Below are 14,567 nucleotides of genomic sequence, written 5' to 3'. Positions count from 1 at the left end.
CCATTTGAAACTGTCAGTTTTAATTTTAGGGAAAATTAGAGGGAAGTACAGCTTGCTAAAGCAAAAATGGTTTAGTTTGTACAACCCAAGCTGTTTGTTACCTTCACTGTGTTATACATTAAGTATTTCTGACTTTTTTAGTGTACTACTATTCTCTTTGGTTACTTCTGTCCCACCATTGCAATTCAAGGATTAATCTTAACCCCCGATGAGCCCACAAAACTCATCACCCAAGATGGTCTCTAATCATGAGCGCACTGCCTGCACGGGCCACATGTCTAAACGCAGAGCTGCAACCCACAGACATAATGAAAGTGCTGGAACTGAGATACGAGCCTCAATGAAAAACAGATCCACATCAGACTCGGGGGTGCCGCCGTCTGATTTTAGGATAGTTTAAACAATATTCTGCTCCATATGCAGAGCCATTTTGATGCACTCACAATTGGTGAAAGTTGTATATCAGAAGTATAAACAAATCTGGAAAATAATATATTGTATTATGTAGGCCTATGTGGTTAGTGGTGTACAAGTTTATTTTAATTTTGTATTTTTTACTATGGTGACCTAAGATTTTTTACACGGTAGGACAACTCTGCAAAAAAAAAAAAAAAAAAAAAAAGTAAATAAATCTATTTATCTATTAATAAATCTATTAAAAAAGAATGTTATATGCATATATATCAAATAATAAATGTGTTATATTTTGTTATAAATAACAACATTGTTAAATGCATTGATTTATTGATAAATAATACCTTTTATTTATTATGAAACTAAATATATAATTAAAAATAATAAATGTGTTATTTTGTCATAGATAAAATGTATATTCTATACATTATTTACTTACTGATAAATATAAATGCATTTATTTCTTATAATAATAAAGTAATAGATAATTATTCTAAATGATAAATAGGCCTACTTTATTTTGTCATTATAAACTTTATAAACACATTTAACCGGTAAATCAATGCATTTATTTCTTACAAATATTCAAAAGTAACAAATATTCAAAATAATAAATGTCTTGTTTTGTCATAGAATTTAAATACCTTCATTTTAAATTTATTATATAATAAATTAATAAATGTGTTGATTTATCAGTAAATAATGAATAATTATTACAAATAATAAATGTTTTATTTTGTTATAGATAACAATTGAAATATGTTCATTTATTAATGTAGTATTTACTTATTGATAAAAACAACGACAAAACACTTATCAATAAATAAAAAAAGTTAATAACTATATGATCAGAAAAATAGTGTTATATATATATAAAAAATAATACTATTATAATAATACATTTATTTATTATAAAATAAAGTTATAAATGATTAATAATAATAATAAATGTGTTATTTTGTTATAGATAACAATTATAAATTCATTATTTACTTACTGATAAATAATGAAAATATCAATAAATAAAACAATATGCCTACATGTATGTTATTATAAATAAAATACATTTTATTTATAATAAATGTACAATTTTAATACACCGACATTTGAACTTCTTAACTATTTAAATGATGCTAGGGCAGCACAAGACAGACTGCTGACACCTCAAAGTCTCGACTTGTTATTTCTCTTCTTTTTTTTTCCCCAGACAAAATAATCCCAATGGAATTCCTGTCAGTGTCCAACCTTGATAAAAGTTGATTTAAGTGACCGGAGAGGAAAGACCCGGTGAGTTACCAACATAATTCATAACCGGAGTCGACGTTAACCCTGTGACATCGAGCGAGGGGTCAGGACTGTATTGAACAGACCAAAAGCATGCAGCAAACGAAAACACTCGAAAAGCAGCCGTTGATGTTATCTCTTGCAATAACTATTAAGCGAAGAAAACAATAGGGAAAACACGCAGAAAGCTCAGGGGGAATAAGGGCGTTATATCGCCAGCCCCCTCGCGCAGACGGAGCAGTCTGCCAATAGCACTGAACTTTACAACTTAAGGGTCATTGATGACGAACGTTGCGCTGCCCTGTGGGACTCCAAACACATGACTGTTTATGTTACAGATTCATGCCTCTAGGTTGCCTCATGCCTCGTGTGATATCATAATGCACGTATGAGAAAGGCACTTACTCTAAAGTTTTACATTGGCTGGCACAAATAGCAATTAAAGTCATCTTTCTTTGATTTATGGCAAACCTCCTGCACATTAATAGTTCAACATGCAACAATCAAACCACTGCTTGTGGCTCTAATTGTTTTTAATTTACGATCGGCACTAATTCAATGGAAATGAGGACAACTACAGTACCACATGTTCTCAAATCTTTTGCAGACCTATAGAGGAGATTGAGGAGGACAGAACTTGATTTAACACTATAATCAGCCGCACAGTATTGCTTTTGTTGCTTTCTGGTACTAAAATTGAAATCTTTAAAAAAATAATCAGGTTTGCCATCTCTTGTATAGAGCTTATGCATTGAAGGAATAGCCCCCCCACTCCCAAATTAAAATTCAATCATTATTTACGAGTCATAGTCAAGAATCAGATCAATCAATGAAAAAATACTTTTAAACAGGTTCATTTCAATGATCCTTTGATCCGGTTTTTACGAATGAGAATAATTTGTTTATAAATTGAGCTGATTCATTAACAAATTTGACTGATTGTTCCAATCCCAGCAGTTGTTGAGTAAACAGATCACTGGATGGGGAGTTTATCAGTTAATAACAACTTAAATTACCTCACAGAAAACATTTAAGAAGAATGAGTTAGGTTATATGGACAATGTTTGTGAGTTGTTGTATTTTTGTGGTAATTTTTGTCATTTTTGGTGCTTAAAAGCATGTGGAAAAAAGGTTGCTGCCTTATATTTTTAAGTACAATCAACTTGAAAGTTTAAGTCATTTAAGTTACATTAAACAGACTTAAAAAAAATTAGTAACATCAAAAAGTTGAAAAATACTTAAAGGATAATTCCGGTATTTAACACCTTGAGTCTATATTGTAGTTTGTTTTGGATGAACAAGAGTGGTGGACAACATTTTTTTGACAATGGTTCCTCTCTCGAGTTTTTGACTATAATAGAATTGGCCATGGACCCATTTAACATTGGAGTCAATGGGCATGTCCGAAAATGTCATTAAAACAACAGCCAATAATGTTCGTTTACAAAACTGTTAAACTCACCGAGTGGTTAGTGGTGTTCGTTGATGATTATAAACAATATATCGTCGCAATATATGATTCCAATCCGTTTATTTTGCTATAGTGGAACTATTTTTTCAGACACTTCACAACCGTGTAACTTCCGCTCAATATTTGAATCTGAAGCGTTAGCACACTCCCGACCACTTGATGGCGATAACCGATGTTTATGTCTTGCGGGACACTCACGGTCACAGTCGAGTTCAACTTCATATTACAAGTAACAATTAATGAAGGTTTTGTTTGTTTATTTCGCTTACTCTCCCGGAGCACAGTTGCTCTGCTCGCTAGCCTTATGAGAAACGGAAGCGAGCAAAAAGACTACATCGACCAAATGTAAACAGCCCCCTTTCCGTTTCCGGTAGCGCATTTATATTAACGAGCACTCAGTCCTTCAACAGAATTCAATGGGATTTTACAAAATGACGAATAAAACACGACAGAAACTGTATTTCGCAACACTTTTTGTTTCTGGAACATCAACTAACAGCACTAATCACTCGGTGAGTTGCACAGTTTTGAAAACTAATGTTAAAGGTTGTTTTAATGACATTTTCGGACATGCCCATTGACTTAAATGGGTCCATGGCCAATTCTATTATAGTCAAAAACTCGAGAGAGGAACCATTGTCAAAAAAATGTTGTCCACCACTCTTGTTCATCCAAAACAAACTACAATATAGACTCAAGGTGTTAAATACCAGAATTATCCTTTAACTTAATTTGATGAGTTAAAGCAATGTAAAACTAAAAACATGTTGTCATAACTTACTGATCATATATATTTTTTTTACAGTGAACTGATTTTTATTTTATTTTTTAAACGGAAGAAAGTCAGTCATACAAGTGTAGTCAATAATGACAGAATCTTAATTTTTGTTATAGCTCTAACACCTAATAAACTACAAAATGATTGTACGAATAACAAAAACACAATACGCATAGCCTAGATCTGGACCAAAATATCATCATCTGCATGTGCATTTTCTGGCCCATCTCTCATTTTCCCCATAAAAGCTTTGTAATGAGTTGAGGGGAGGGTTGTGGTACTGGGCCAAATTACAAACCTTCCTCCATCATCTAGTTGAGGCTGCTAAACTCTACCTACCAATTACTGCTACAAACCCCCTGAACGCTAAACCATCCTGTTTCAGCCTTTTTAATGTTCTTGTCTCGCAACCCCTCCAGGAAGCCGGATTGTTTGATGGCTCAGCAGACAGTCATTTTAGAGGATCCTTTGGGAAAGAGGAAACAGCAATTTAGACCCATTGTCTAGACATAAATGAGGAGAAATGCTTCGTTTCAAATCAAGAAATGTACGCAATAACTGATGTAATTCTATGAACATGATGAATTTATGAGTCGTTTTTAAAATCTCCATTGCATTAGAATACACACATGTCCTTAATTGTTCTCAAACACGTGTTTTGAAAGCAAACGAGAGCCAGCTATCCATAAGCCTATAAGGGAATGGCTAACTGTCAACACATAATCCTCCACACTACAGCGCTAATAAAACCTAATGGCAACCTTTCGTTGTTATTGTTATACAGAAATCGTCACATTCTTGAAGTATAACCTTCCCCATATGCTCTCCTCAAACAGCTGGTTTGTTCTCACTGTGACAAATCCAATGGCAAACATGCGCACGCGGCCCATTGTTTGAGCCTGGGCCGGACGCAGGTTCACCTCCACTGCTGGTCTCCAGATCCCAGTGCAGATAGAGCTAACAACTTGGCTCGAACGTAAAGCCTGAAACTCAATACAGCTGTTCCTTCCGAGCTCTTACGAGCAGATCTTGCTAACATGTCCTCAACTATGATTACAAGATGATACAAAACAAAAGCCGTCTTTGAAAAATCTCCTGACATGGTTTATCCAGATAAGTTTGTACTAAGAAAACGTAGGGTTAAATGTGGATATTGTAGGCATACTCTTATAAATAATGTTTTTATTGGCATCAATGGTTCCATGAAGAACCTTCAACATGCATGGAGCCTCTCCATCGCACAAAATGTTCTTTATAGTGGAAAAACGTTCTTTGGATTAGCCTATAAAAATGCTCTTCACACCATATGCAAGAAAAAAATAGTTATTTTAAGAACTGTTCACTGAAAGGTTCTTTGGGGAAACTAAATGGTTCTTCTATGGCATCATGCGAAAACCCTGTATCGAAACCTTTATTTTTAAGAGTATCTAACTAGACTAAATATCCTGCTAGTGAGCATTATTGAGAATACTGATAATAATAGCCTAATGTAGCAGGACACGCTAGCTTTGAAAAAACGGAAGGTAATATACCAAAACCAACAGGCGCTTTTCTGCAAACTGTTAAGTTGATTCTTTCACATTTCGTGACATTTTCAAATAAAAATATCCACTTCAGTGGAGCTAAAAGCGCTTCGGTTTTATGGTTTTATCCAAAACAGATGAACGTGAATCTCGCGATGGTTCTTGTACTTATCGCGACAGTACGTCCGGTCAGTGGCGCTAAAAGATTAACGCTCGTTCGAGTTTAAAAATAACGTAGCCTACCGCCACCTACACTAACCCTACCCAAACCTAACCGATAGTGTTAACAAAAAGAAAACATGAGATAAAACGTATTTGCTGAAGCAACCCTGCCGTTTTAGTTTGTTTCTACAAGTCTTTGAGGTGAAGTATTTTATTGTGATCGTGTTTCGTGGGACTCGTAGTAGCCTAACGTTACTCGAGAGGTGAGCTACAGAAGTTTAGGCTATTAACAGCCATATGGAGATAGTTGTGATGCTACATCAAAATGTACTCGTTTATAAATCATGCATTGTGGTAAAAGTGTTTTGAGGTCATTAAAACATAGTATTGTGCAAGAAACAGCATGAAAAGTCTATTAATTCTTAATTTAATCATTTATGTGAAAAGTTTTAACAGTTGTTGGTCTTTACTGACAAAAATGTGCATTTCAGCTGGAAACTGCGGTGAATTGTATTTATAGGTGAGTTTTTTTTAGTTGTGTAAAAATGTTTAGGCCTAGATGCAATAGCCTTTGTTAACCTAAAAAAATTCGTAAAAGCTTTCTTGTTAACCAAAGAAGCAAGAGTTCGCACAGAGGTTTTGGATTGGGGTTCTGCAAAAAAAAAAAAAAAAAAAAACATGCTGAAAAGGACATCTTCAGGTAGACAAAGGTGGTTTAATGGTCTTCACTAGCTAGCTGCTGTTCAGTTGGTTAGCCTAAAAAAGAAGAAGTAAACAAACAAGAATAAAAAAATCCCTTTACAACCATAAAACTAGACAAGCCTGACTAACTTGACAGAAGATGTTCTATCTTCCTTTGGCTAAAGCTATTCAAAATTCATAAATTTCACATCTTAACTAGTTACTACCACAAAATGTGTCATTTAAAGCTATTCAAGTTGTTTTGACGCTTCCAGCTATTGTCTCTCCTAATGACAAGTTTGGAGTTTAACTACATGATGAATACCCTGTGCTAAGCTCCATCTGGGCCTCGTTTCATCTTGGCTTGATTGCTGAGAGATTGATTGTTGCTTTGGGCTCTGAGGAGGTGCTGTACACGTTAATTTCTTATTTACATATGTTTTGGATCCAAAATAATGTTCTGATTCTCCCTAATCTATCCTTCCACTGCAATTCACATTGCGTCCAAAAGCGTTAGCTAGCCAGCCGTGGCAGTTCTATGCAAGATGTCGCCAAGACCATAAAGTGATTTTTAAGCGAGTTAATCTGGTGATTATGATTAAAGCACATTTTTTTTCCAAAATAAAAATATTTTCTGTATGGGCAAATCGGCTAAAGGTTAGCACATCCGTAAGTTGGTTTAGCTTTAGTCTGAGGGAATCCAAACTGAAATATGCAAGGATGAATTGGGGGAAAATGACCTACGAGCGCCTTTCCTTCCAGCTAACCATGGAAGGCTATTTCAGGAGCTGAGGTCAGCAGGCCTCATTCAGTTGATGTCACCTCCTGCGCTCTGAAGTGGCGTATTTAGGAGCGCTGGAATGTGGTTGAGGAAGCGGTTTCAAGCTACTGTCTGCCAGGCTCTTCTCGGACACAAAGTAAGGACAGGACACAATGAATGGGAGACTTCTACTGTCCAGACACAAAGGGTTTGAAATTAGCAAGTTTCTGTGTGAATTCGTCTTCTGCACATGCTATTGCGAACAAATTAAACTTTCTTCTACTATAATATAGTCGAATTTGAGGATTTCCAAGAGTTTGGTTCTACCTAGCATGCGGAGCAGTACTGAAAAAAAATTGAAAAACATTTTACTCATGATTTATTAGCAATTTACTTACCTTCATGTCGTTCCAAAAAACATGCTATGTTTTCATTGAAAAAAATCAAGAATCTTTTAAAGCTATAGTGACAGCTCAGAGCAATTTTCCATAAAATGACAGTTTTTGTGAAGCACCAAAAATTAGAGAAAAAAACAAAAAAATATGTCATGGTCAATAATTCAATAAATTGTGACATTAAAATGTATTTATTCATTCTAAAATCTAAATGTAAAAATAGGGGAAAAGATTATGCAATTAAACATCACATTTTTGACAGATACATTTTTATATACCGTGTATATAAATCTTCACCACAACAACAAAAGCACCATAAAAGCATGTTATGACTAATAACCAATCAACTCAGAGATTTGAATTTACATTTTTATTTATTCATTATAAAATCAAAATATATAGACCTAACAATTAAAATCACGTTAGCGCGAGCGTTAGATAATGGCAATGTTAATCTAAATGTAAACATAGGGGAAATGATTATGCAATTAAATATCAAATTTTGACAGATACTGATCAATTCTAAAAATCTAATATAAATCTACAAGTAGTGAGAGACACCAAAAAAGCATGTTATTGCCAATAACCAATCAAGACATTAAAATATATTGCAATTTATTTTATTTATTAACTCCCAAATCTATAAAAATGAATCTCTAAGAACTTAATTTCAAAATGCTGCAATTTTTACGTGAATTAATTTAGGCATCACAACATTATAACACACAGTATGAAAAATGGATATTCATTTTGATGTATACCATTAGTCAGCATTAGATCCAATCTAAATTAGGGCTGTAACGATTAATCGCGATTAATCGAAATCCAAAATAAAAGTTTGTTTACACATAATATATGTGTGTGTGTTGTGTATAATTATTTTGTATATATAAATACACACACATGCATGTATATATTTGATAAATATTTGCATTTATATACTGCATATATATTTTTATATGATTTATATTATATATAAATATAACTATTTTATATATAAATAACACATTTTTATTAAATATAAACATGCATGTGTGTGTATTTATATATACAAAATAATTATACACAATACACACACATTTATTATGTAAACACAAACTTTTATTTTGGATTTCGATTAATCGTGATTAATCGTTACAGCCCTAATCTAAATGTGAAAACAGTGCAATTAAATATCCAATATTGAGAAATACTGAGATAAACCAAGATGGCAGAATTTGTATCCCTTTAAAAAGCAGCCGAAGTTGCACTTTATGCTTTGAACTTGTGAAAATATTCCCCAAGGAGCAGCACTGAAGAAATCTCAGAAGTCAGGACCCAGTGTTTGCCTGTCTGATACTAGTATTATGATTGTTTGAGTAGAACTTTGTCAAGCAGACGTTTCCCCCAAGTATTGTGTGGTTATCTAATCTCGGCGGCTCACTTCGGTATGTGAGGTGCTTGTGGTCAATGCGGCTGTAGCGCACATGCACAGATATTTAGCCGTGTTTCTTCACAAGAGAGACAGGATGAGGGGATTTCTGTAAACGCCTTGTCTGACACTTCGGAGTAATGAGAGGATTACGGTGAGACACGTTTAGTTTCACAACTCCAAGTTGCCCACACGTAAGACAATAGCATTGTGCATCGTTTTTGGTCGTAAACAAAGTGTTAGCCTTACTTTAGCACCAAAAGGTTAGGGTTTGTGCGCTTTATGTACAATATCTGGGAAGACAAACTGCAAAAGAAGCCTTTGGAATAACATGCCATAACCAAAACTAACCTGTAGAGGTCACTGTTCCCCACACACTACTTGAAATCTCCCTCCAAGTCAGGTTGGTGTGACAAGCAGCTAGCGGCAAGATTAGCCTCTTAAGAAAAGGCACATTAGACCCCAAGAAAAATGTTTGTGAATTAAATGACCGAAGACACTAAATTACGTCTTTCCTAGTGTAGCCCAAACAAGTGAAATTAGCACAAACCAAATAAATGAGCTGGAGATGCTAAAGCAGTTTGCTTGTTTCTTCATTTATATTGCATATGCAGCACACTTAGCTTAGTAAGCCAAGCATAACATTTGTAATGTTATATTACTAGCATGTTAGCATTACATTAGGGCCTTGAGCTAGATGCTAGATTGGGTGTAAAAGAATGTGATGGTTTAATCGCCATAAAATGTTTTTAAGTCCATTTTATTACAGTATCCGTTTTGTTTCTTTACCTTTGAGGTAATTGTACAAAATCAACAACTTTTGCAGCTATCAGTTTTCATTGTTTTTGCTAGCATATATAATTTGGGCTAGCTGACGTGTAACCCTGCCCTGTAGAAAACACCAGTCTTTTTTCGAAACCAAAAAAAGTCATAAAATACCAATTACGAATGTGCTGGTATTTCTCGTGTCCCCGTGTTTGCTTTTGACGTGATATATTTACTGACGTATTGAGTTGCAGGACATCAAGTACATCTTGGCTCTCTATAGGTGTGTTGTGTGGGAGTCCTGCTGTTTGTTATTCTTTGACCTTGTCGCCTAGCAACCAGCTTTTTTTGAGGGAAATCCTTGTGTGTGAGAGAACACCTGGTTTTGTGACGTGAGCAGGCAGTCAATCCTCGCACAGTGGTATTGACTGATGTGGGACAGTTGGATGCCTGGCAGCCACAAACATACATGAGTAATAAGCAGAGAGGCTTAAGTTTATGGAGTGTAGGGTTGGTGAAAAGATTTTAAACAGATCCTATTTGAATACCTCATCCATGACATAGATGTGTGGGTGACTCTACAATGTATTGTGAAGAAAAGGGCTAGAGACCATGCTCAGAATTCAGTCTGAAGTAAGACATTAGCCTGGAGCTCATTGCTGGGAAATATCTGTGCATGTCCCAAGCTTGCTGTGCCCTTGGGTTTAATACTGATGCATGCTCACTTACTGGTATCATGGCTGTGAGATGATGGCTCTGTGATCATATACCACATTCTATGTCTCACAGCACTAGTAATGACGCAATCTCAGACACAGTCAAGTTATGCCATCATCACTTTTTCACCTCGGATGACTGCAATAGATGTTCACCTGTGACAAGAAAACACTTTTCAAGGGTGATGTTGACGGTAGCCTTCCATAGTAGTAAACAAATACTATGGGAGTCAATGGCTTCAGTCAACTGTCTGGTTACCAACATTCTTCAAAATATATATTTTTTTGTGTTCAACAGGAAAAAGAAACTCATACAGGTTTGGAACAACATAAAGGTGAGTAAATGATGACAGAATTAAACATTTTGGGTGCACTAACCCTTTAAGTCAACTAATGAAGGCAAGAGCTTGAAGAAAATATAGCACCTTTAGCACAGCCACATGCTAAAACCACTAGCAACCACCTAGTAAACACCTACATGTAGATTCCACATTCGACCGCTCCAGACGCATTGACACGTTCGCCATCTTGGAACAGTCAACATTTCAGATGCTGTCGTCACTCACAGTAAAAATCAATACCTTTTCCAAGACGCCAAACATTGTGCAGCCTCTGTTTGGAAAAATCGTTGAGATTTACATTCCAGAAGTAATGGGATCACTGGTGAGAATGGTTTGTGATTTTTATTTTATTTAACTTTGATAACTTTTTAATGTCATGTTAGCTGGCGCCATTGTCTTGTTGTATTGTGGTAATGATATACTAAATCCTATGAAAATCAACTGCTGAAGTCTGTTGCAGATATAGATATTCATACGTGCGTACAATTACGGCTGCAGACACACTGTGAACTTGCTCTCAAGAGTTCACGGACCGGTTTTGACCGTTCCTATGGTGGATGGCTTACGAATAGCGGCCTATAGAAACAGCTGCTTATAAGGCTTCTATGTATATATATATATATATATATGCTAGTAATCACCTAGCAATCACCCAGAATACACTATTAAACACATAGAACACCTATGTCTATGGAATAACATAGCAACATGCTAAAAAACACTCAAAAGTCCTTATCAACGACTTAGCAATTACTCAGAACACAATTGCAAACACGAAGAACACCAATAGCAGCATGCTAATAACCATTCAAAACACCTTATCAACCACCTAGTGAATACCTATCCGTTTAGTAAACACCAAAAAAACACCTTTTGCATATTAACATGCTCAAAAGACTCAGAACATCTTAGCAACCACATTTGCTCAACCAAGTTAGTTAAAGTCAACACGTTTTAAGCTTGCTGAGTGAAAAACATAGCGGCGTAATTTAAAGGCAACTTTATTGCCCCCTTGAATACTGAGGTTTATTACCACCAGATCAAAGTAATGGCATTTGCAATTACACGCATGAAATAAGTATGTCTCTCAGGGTCTGATAAATACTTTAATTCTAATCAAATGATAAGTTAAAAGCAATTACAGCTTGTACAGCTCGTACAGCTTGCTTTTAATAGCTGGTAAACATGGTGTCCTTTAGACAAGAACTAAGTACATTCAATTGAGCCTTTAAGTTTAGTAAATGTGTCTCACGTGCTGGAGATCAGCCTCATTATGTGGCGTCTCAATTATCATTTGATGTTGTGTAATCATAACATGTACAAAGCCCTGCAGCGACTGCTGTCCTGTTAACAGATAAATAGGTTTATTCTGAGACATGAAAAGGTATGACAGCAAGCAGTATTTAGAACAAATAGATGAATGTCATTGCATGCTAGGAATGTTTAGTGAAGCCAACCTTTATTGTCTTTCCCTAAACAGCCAGAAAGGTTTCTAGTTGTGTTCTTTGTGACTGCAGTTCCCATAGCTTGGCTCAGGTAAAAGGTCACCGTCCAGGTGCACACCTGGAGGATGTCACTAATGCTAATGCAAATCCTCATGCTTTTGCAGCTCCACGTCCCCATCTGCCTTTTTTAATACTTCCCTCGGTGGAATGCAGGAAAACCGCCAGGGTGACATGTGCGCTCCGTCCCATAATTTCGTCCCCTCTGCGTAGCGACCACTCTCCTTTAAAGCCATGAAGTGGTTTCTAGGCCTTCTAACTGCTTTAAAGGGGAGTAAAAATAAACCCTGGAGACACATGTGCTTTCCATTTGACTCAAAGGAGGAGGTGAGGGGGGGTGGTAAAGAAAGAAAGAAGCACTCATTGTGACCTATTTACTTTGAGTTGTTATGATTAAGTCTAAACCAGCATGCAATTTACAGATTATTCCCTTTAAATAAGAGGGTACGCTCGACACAAGAAAGGGCTCGAGATGAGTGAATGAGGGGGGGGAGTGGCTTTTTTTTTCAATGAAAGAAAAGTTAAATATAACATATGCCACATGAAGATAGCCCAAAATAGCGTATATAAACCAATGGTAGCACATCATATGGAAGGCATACATTTAACTTCTGTCAAAAGATTGAAATGACATGCTAATTGAAATGCACCCTCTCGGCATCCCTATAAATATCACACACACACAATGTAGAATATAACCATAATTAAAATTTTAAAATAAAAAACCCACCAAATATTTAAAAAAAAACTTTTACATTTTCAAAAGAAAATAAGTGGTTGCCTGCATGTGCAAAACTCCCGCCACAATGTTAGTGCGTTCTCAAGTTGTGTCTCAAATAACGCACTATACACTATGCACTTATACTATGTACTATGTACTCAACCATCTAGTGGATGAATGTTATAAGGCTATTTTGTCATCCAACTAAATATTATGATAGCCTCTCCCGCTCATAAAGAAAGTGCATGAAGTGTTCAACATTCCACACATTTTCGGGTTAATGAAGTGCACTTTCTTGTAGGAATTTCCAGTCAGAATGCTCTAATCGCACTATTTATTCTACAAAAAGGCAAAGGATAGTGCATAAATAAGAGATTTGGGACGCCACTTGAGTGTTTGTTTTTAGCATGTTGCTGTTCTAAAGGTGTAGTTGATGTTTGCTAGGGGTTCTGAGTGTTTTTAGCACATCATTTATGCTAAGACTATGTTTGTGATATATAGTGTTGCTAGCATGTTCTGAGCGACTGTTAGGTGGTTAAGAAATTAAAATAGTTTTAGCACATTATAATGCTAAGGGCATTCTTGATATTTGCTAGTGTTCTGTGTGGTGGCTCTAGAACATTCTGTGTAGTTTTTAGCATGCTAAGTGTGTTCTGTTGTTTGCTAGAGTTGTGCAAAGGTGTTCTGAACAATCGCTAAGTGGTTAAGAAATTCAGAATGTTTTTTTAGCACATTATTATGCTAAGACTGTTCTTGATATCTGCTAGCATGTTGCTAACATGTTCTGAGTGATTGCTAGATGGTTTCTAAGAAGTTCTGAGTGTATTTAGCACATTATTATGCTAAGGCCACACTCGATATTTGCTAGAGTGTTCTGAGCGATTGCTTACTCCAGTGCGAGTGTATTTTTTTTCACCCGTTTTATCATCCACATGAAAATCGTAAGTCAGATCGCAGTAAGTTACACAACAAAGTTCAGCAGCCTAAGTGTCAACAACACTATTAGCGCATTAGCAAGCGCCACTTATGATAGGATTCTATAAAATGCCATTAGGGATTGCTAATCGATTAATCTTTCAAAACACTGCTATCTCATGTTCAAGTCAAATGTTGCAGTGCATATAGACATTGTTGCTTTAACCATTTATCTTGGCCGTAAGTGACTCAGTGTTCAAATAAAGAAACTAAGTGTTTAATCAATATCCTTGGACTAAGGAGGGAACATGCCTTATCTTTAAGCTATACGCCAACTAGGAGATTTAGAGATAATATTTAAGACAACACAGTGATAGTAGCTTCCACCTAACTACTAATGATTAATCTTTATGGGATTCTAAGGGAAGACACTGTTTCCCATCTGATGCACTACAATAAATGTGATTACATTTGGTCTGACATATGGTCAGGGGTAAAAACAGGCCAGAATAATCCGGAACAACGTTCCAACTTCACAAAAAGTTTGTTAAACCACTACAGAAATGTAATAAGTATTCTCTTTTTTTAAAAAATTTAACCTAAATTTTAAATGCTAACATAAAAGAGCAAAGTAGCATTGGACGTTTGGCATGCAAAATCCAAATATGCAGACTACAAAAGATCAGGACAAAACTAGATTAACTTGTTCGCATAACGTCTGACATGCT

At 35.7% G+C, this 14,567-nt stretch overlaps 1 long non-coding RNA gene across 2 annotated transcripts in view; it reads left to right on the top strand.

The window, feature by feature from the left end:
* The window catches only part of LOC306988609, a 36,655-nt gene that overhangs the window by 4,441 nt on the left and 17,647 nt on the right, over positions 1-14,567 (top strand). For both annotated transcript variants that reach the window (XR_013795453.1, XR_013795454.1), the window contains exons 3-4: positions 1,622-1,701; positions 10,659-10,695. This is a non-coding gene — a long non-coding RNA (uncharacterized lncRNA). The remainder of the gene's footprint in view (positions 1-1,621; positions 1,702-10,658; positions 10,696-14,567) is intronic.

Source organism: Phoxinus phoxinus (assembly GCF_949152265.1).
Source record: "Phoxinus phoxinus genome assembly, chromosome: 20".
Lineage (NCBI taxonomy): Eukaryota > Metazoa > Chordata > Actinopteri > Cypriniformes > Leuciscidae > Phoxinus > Phoxinus phoxinus.
This window is presented reverse-complemented; position numbering and strand designations above follow the sequence as displayed.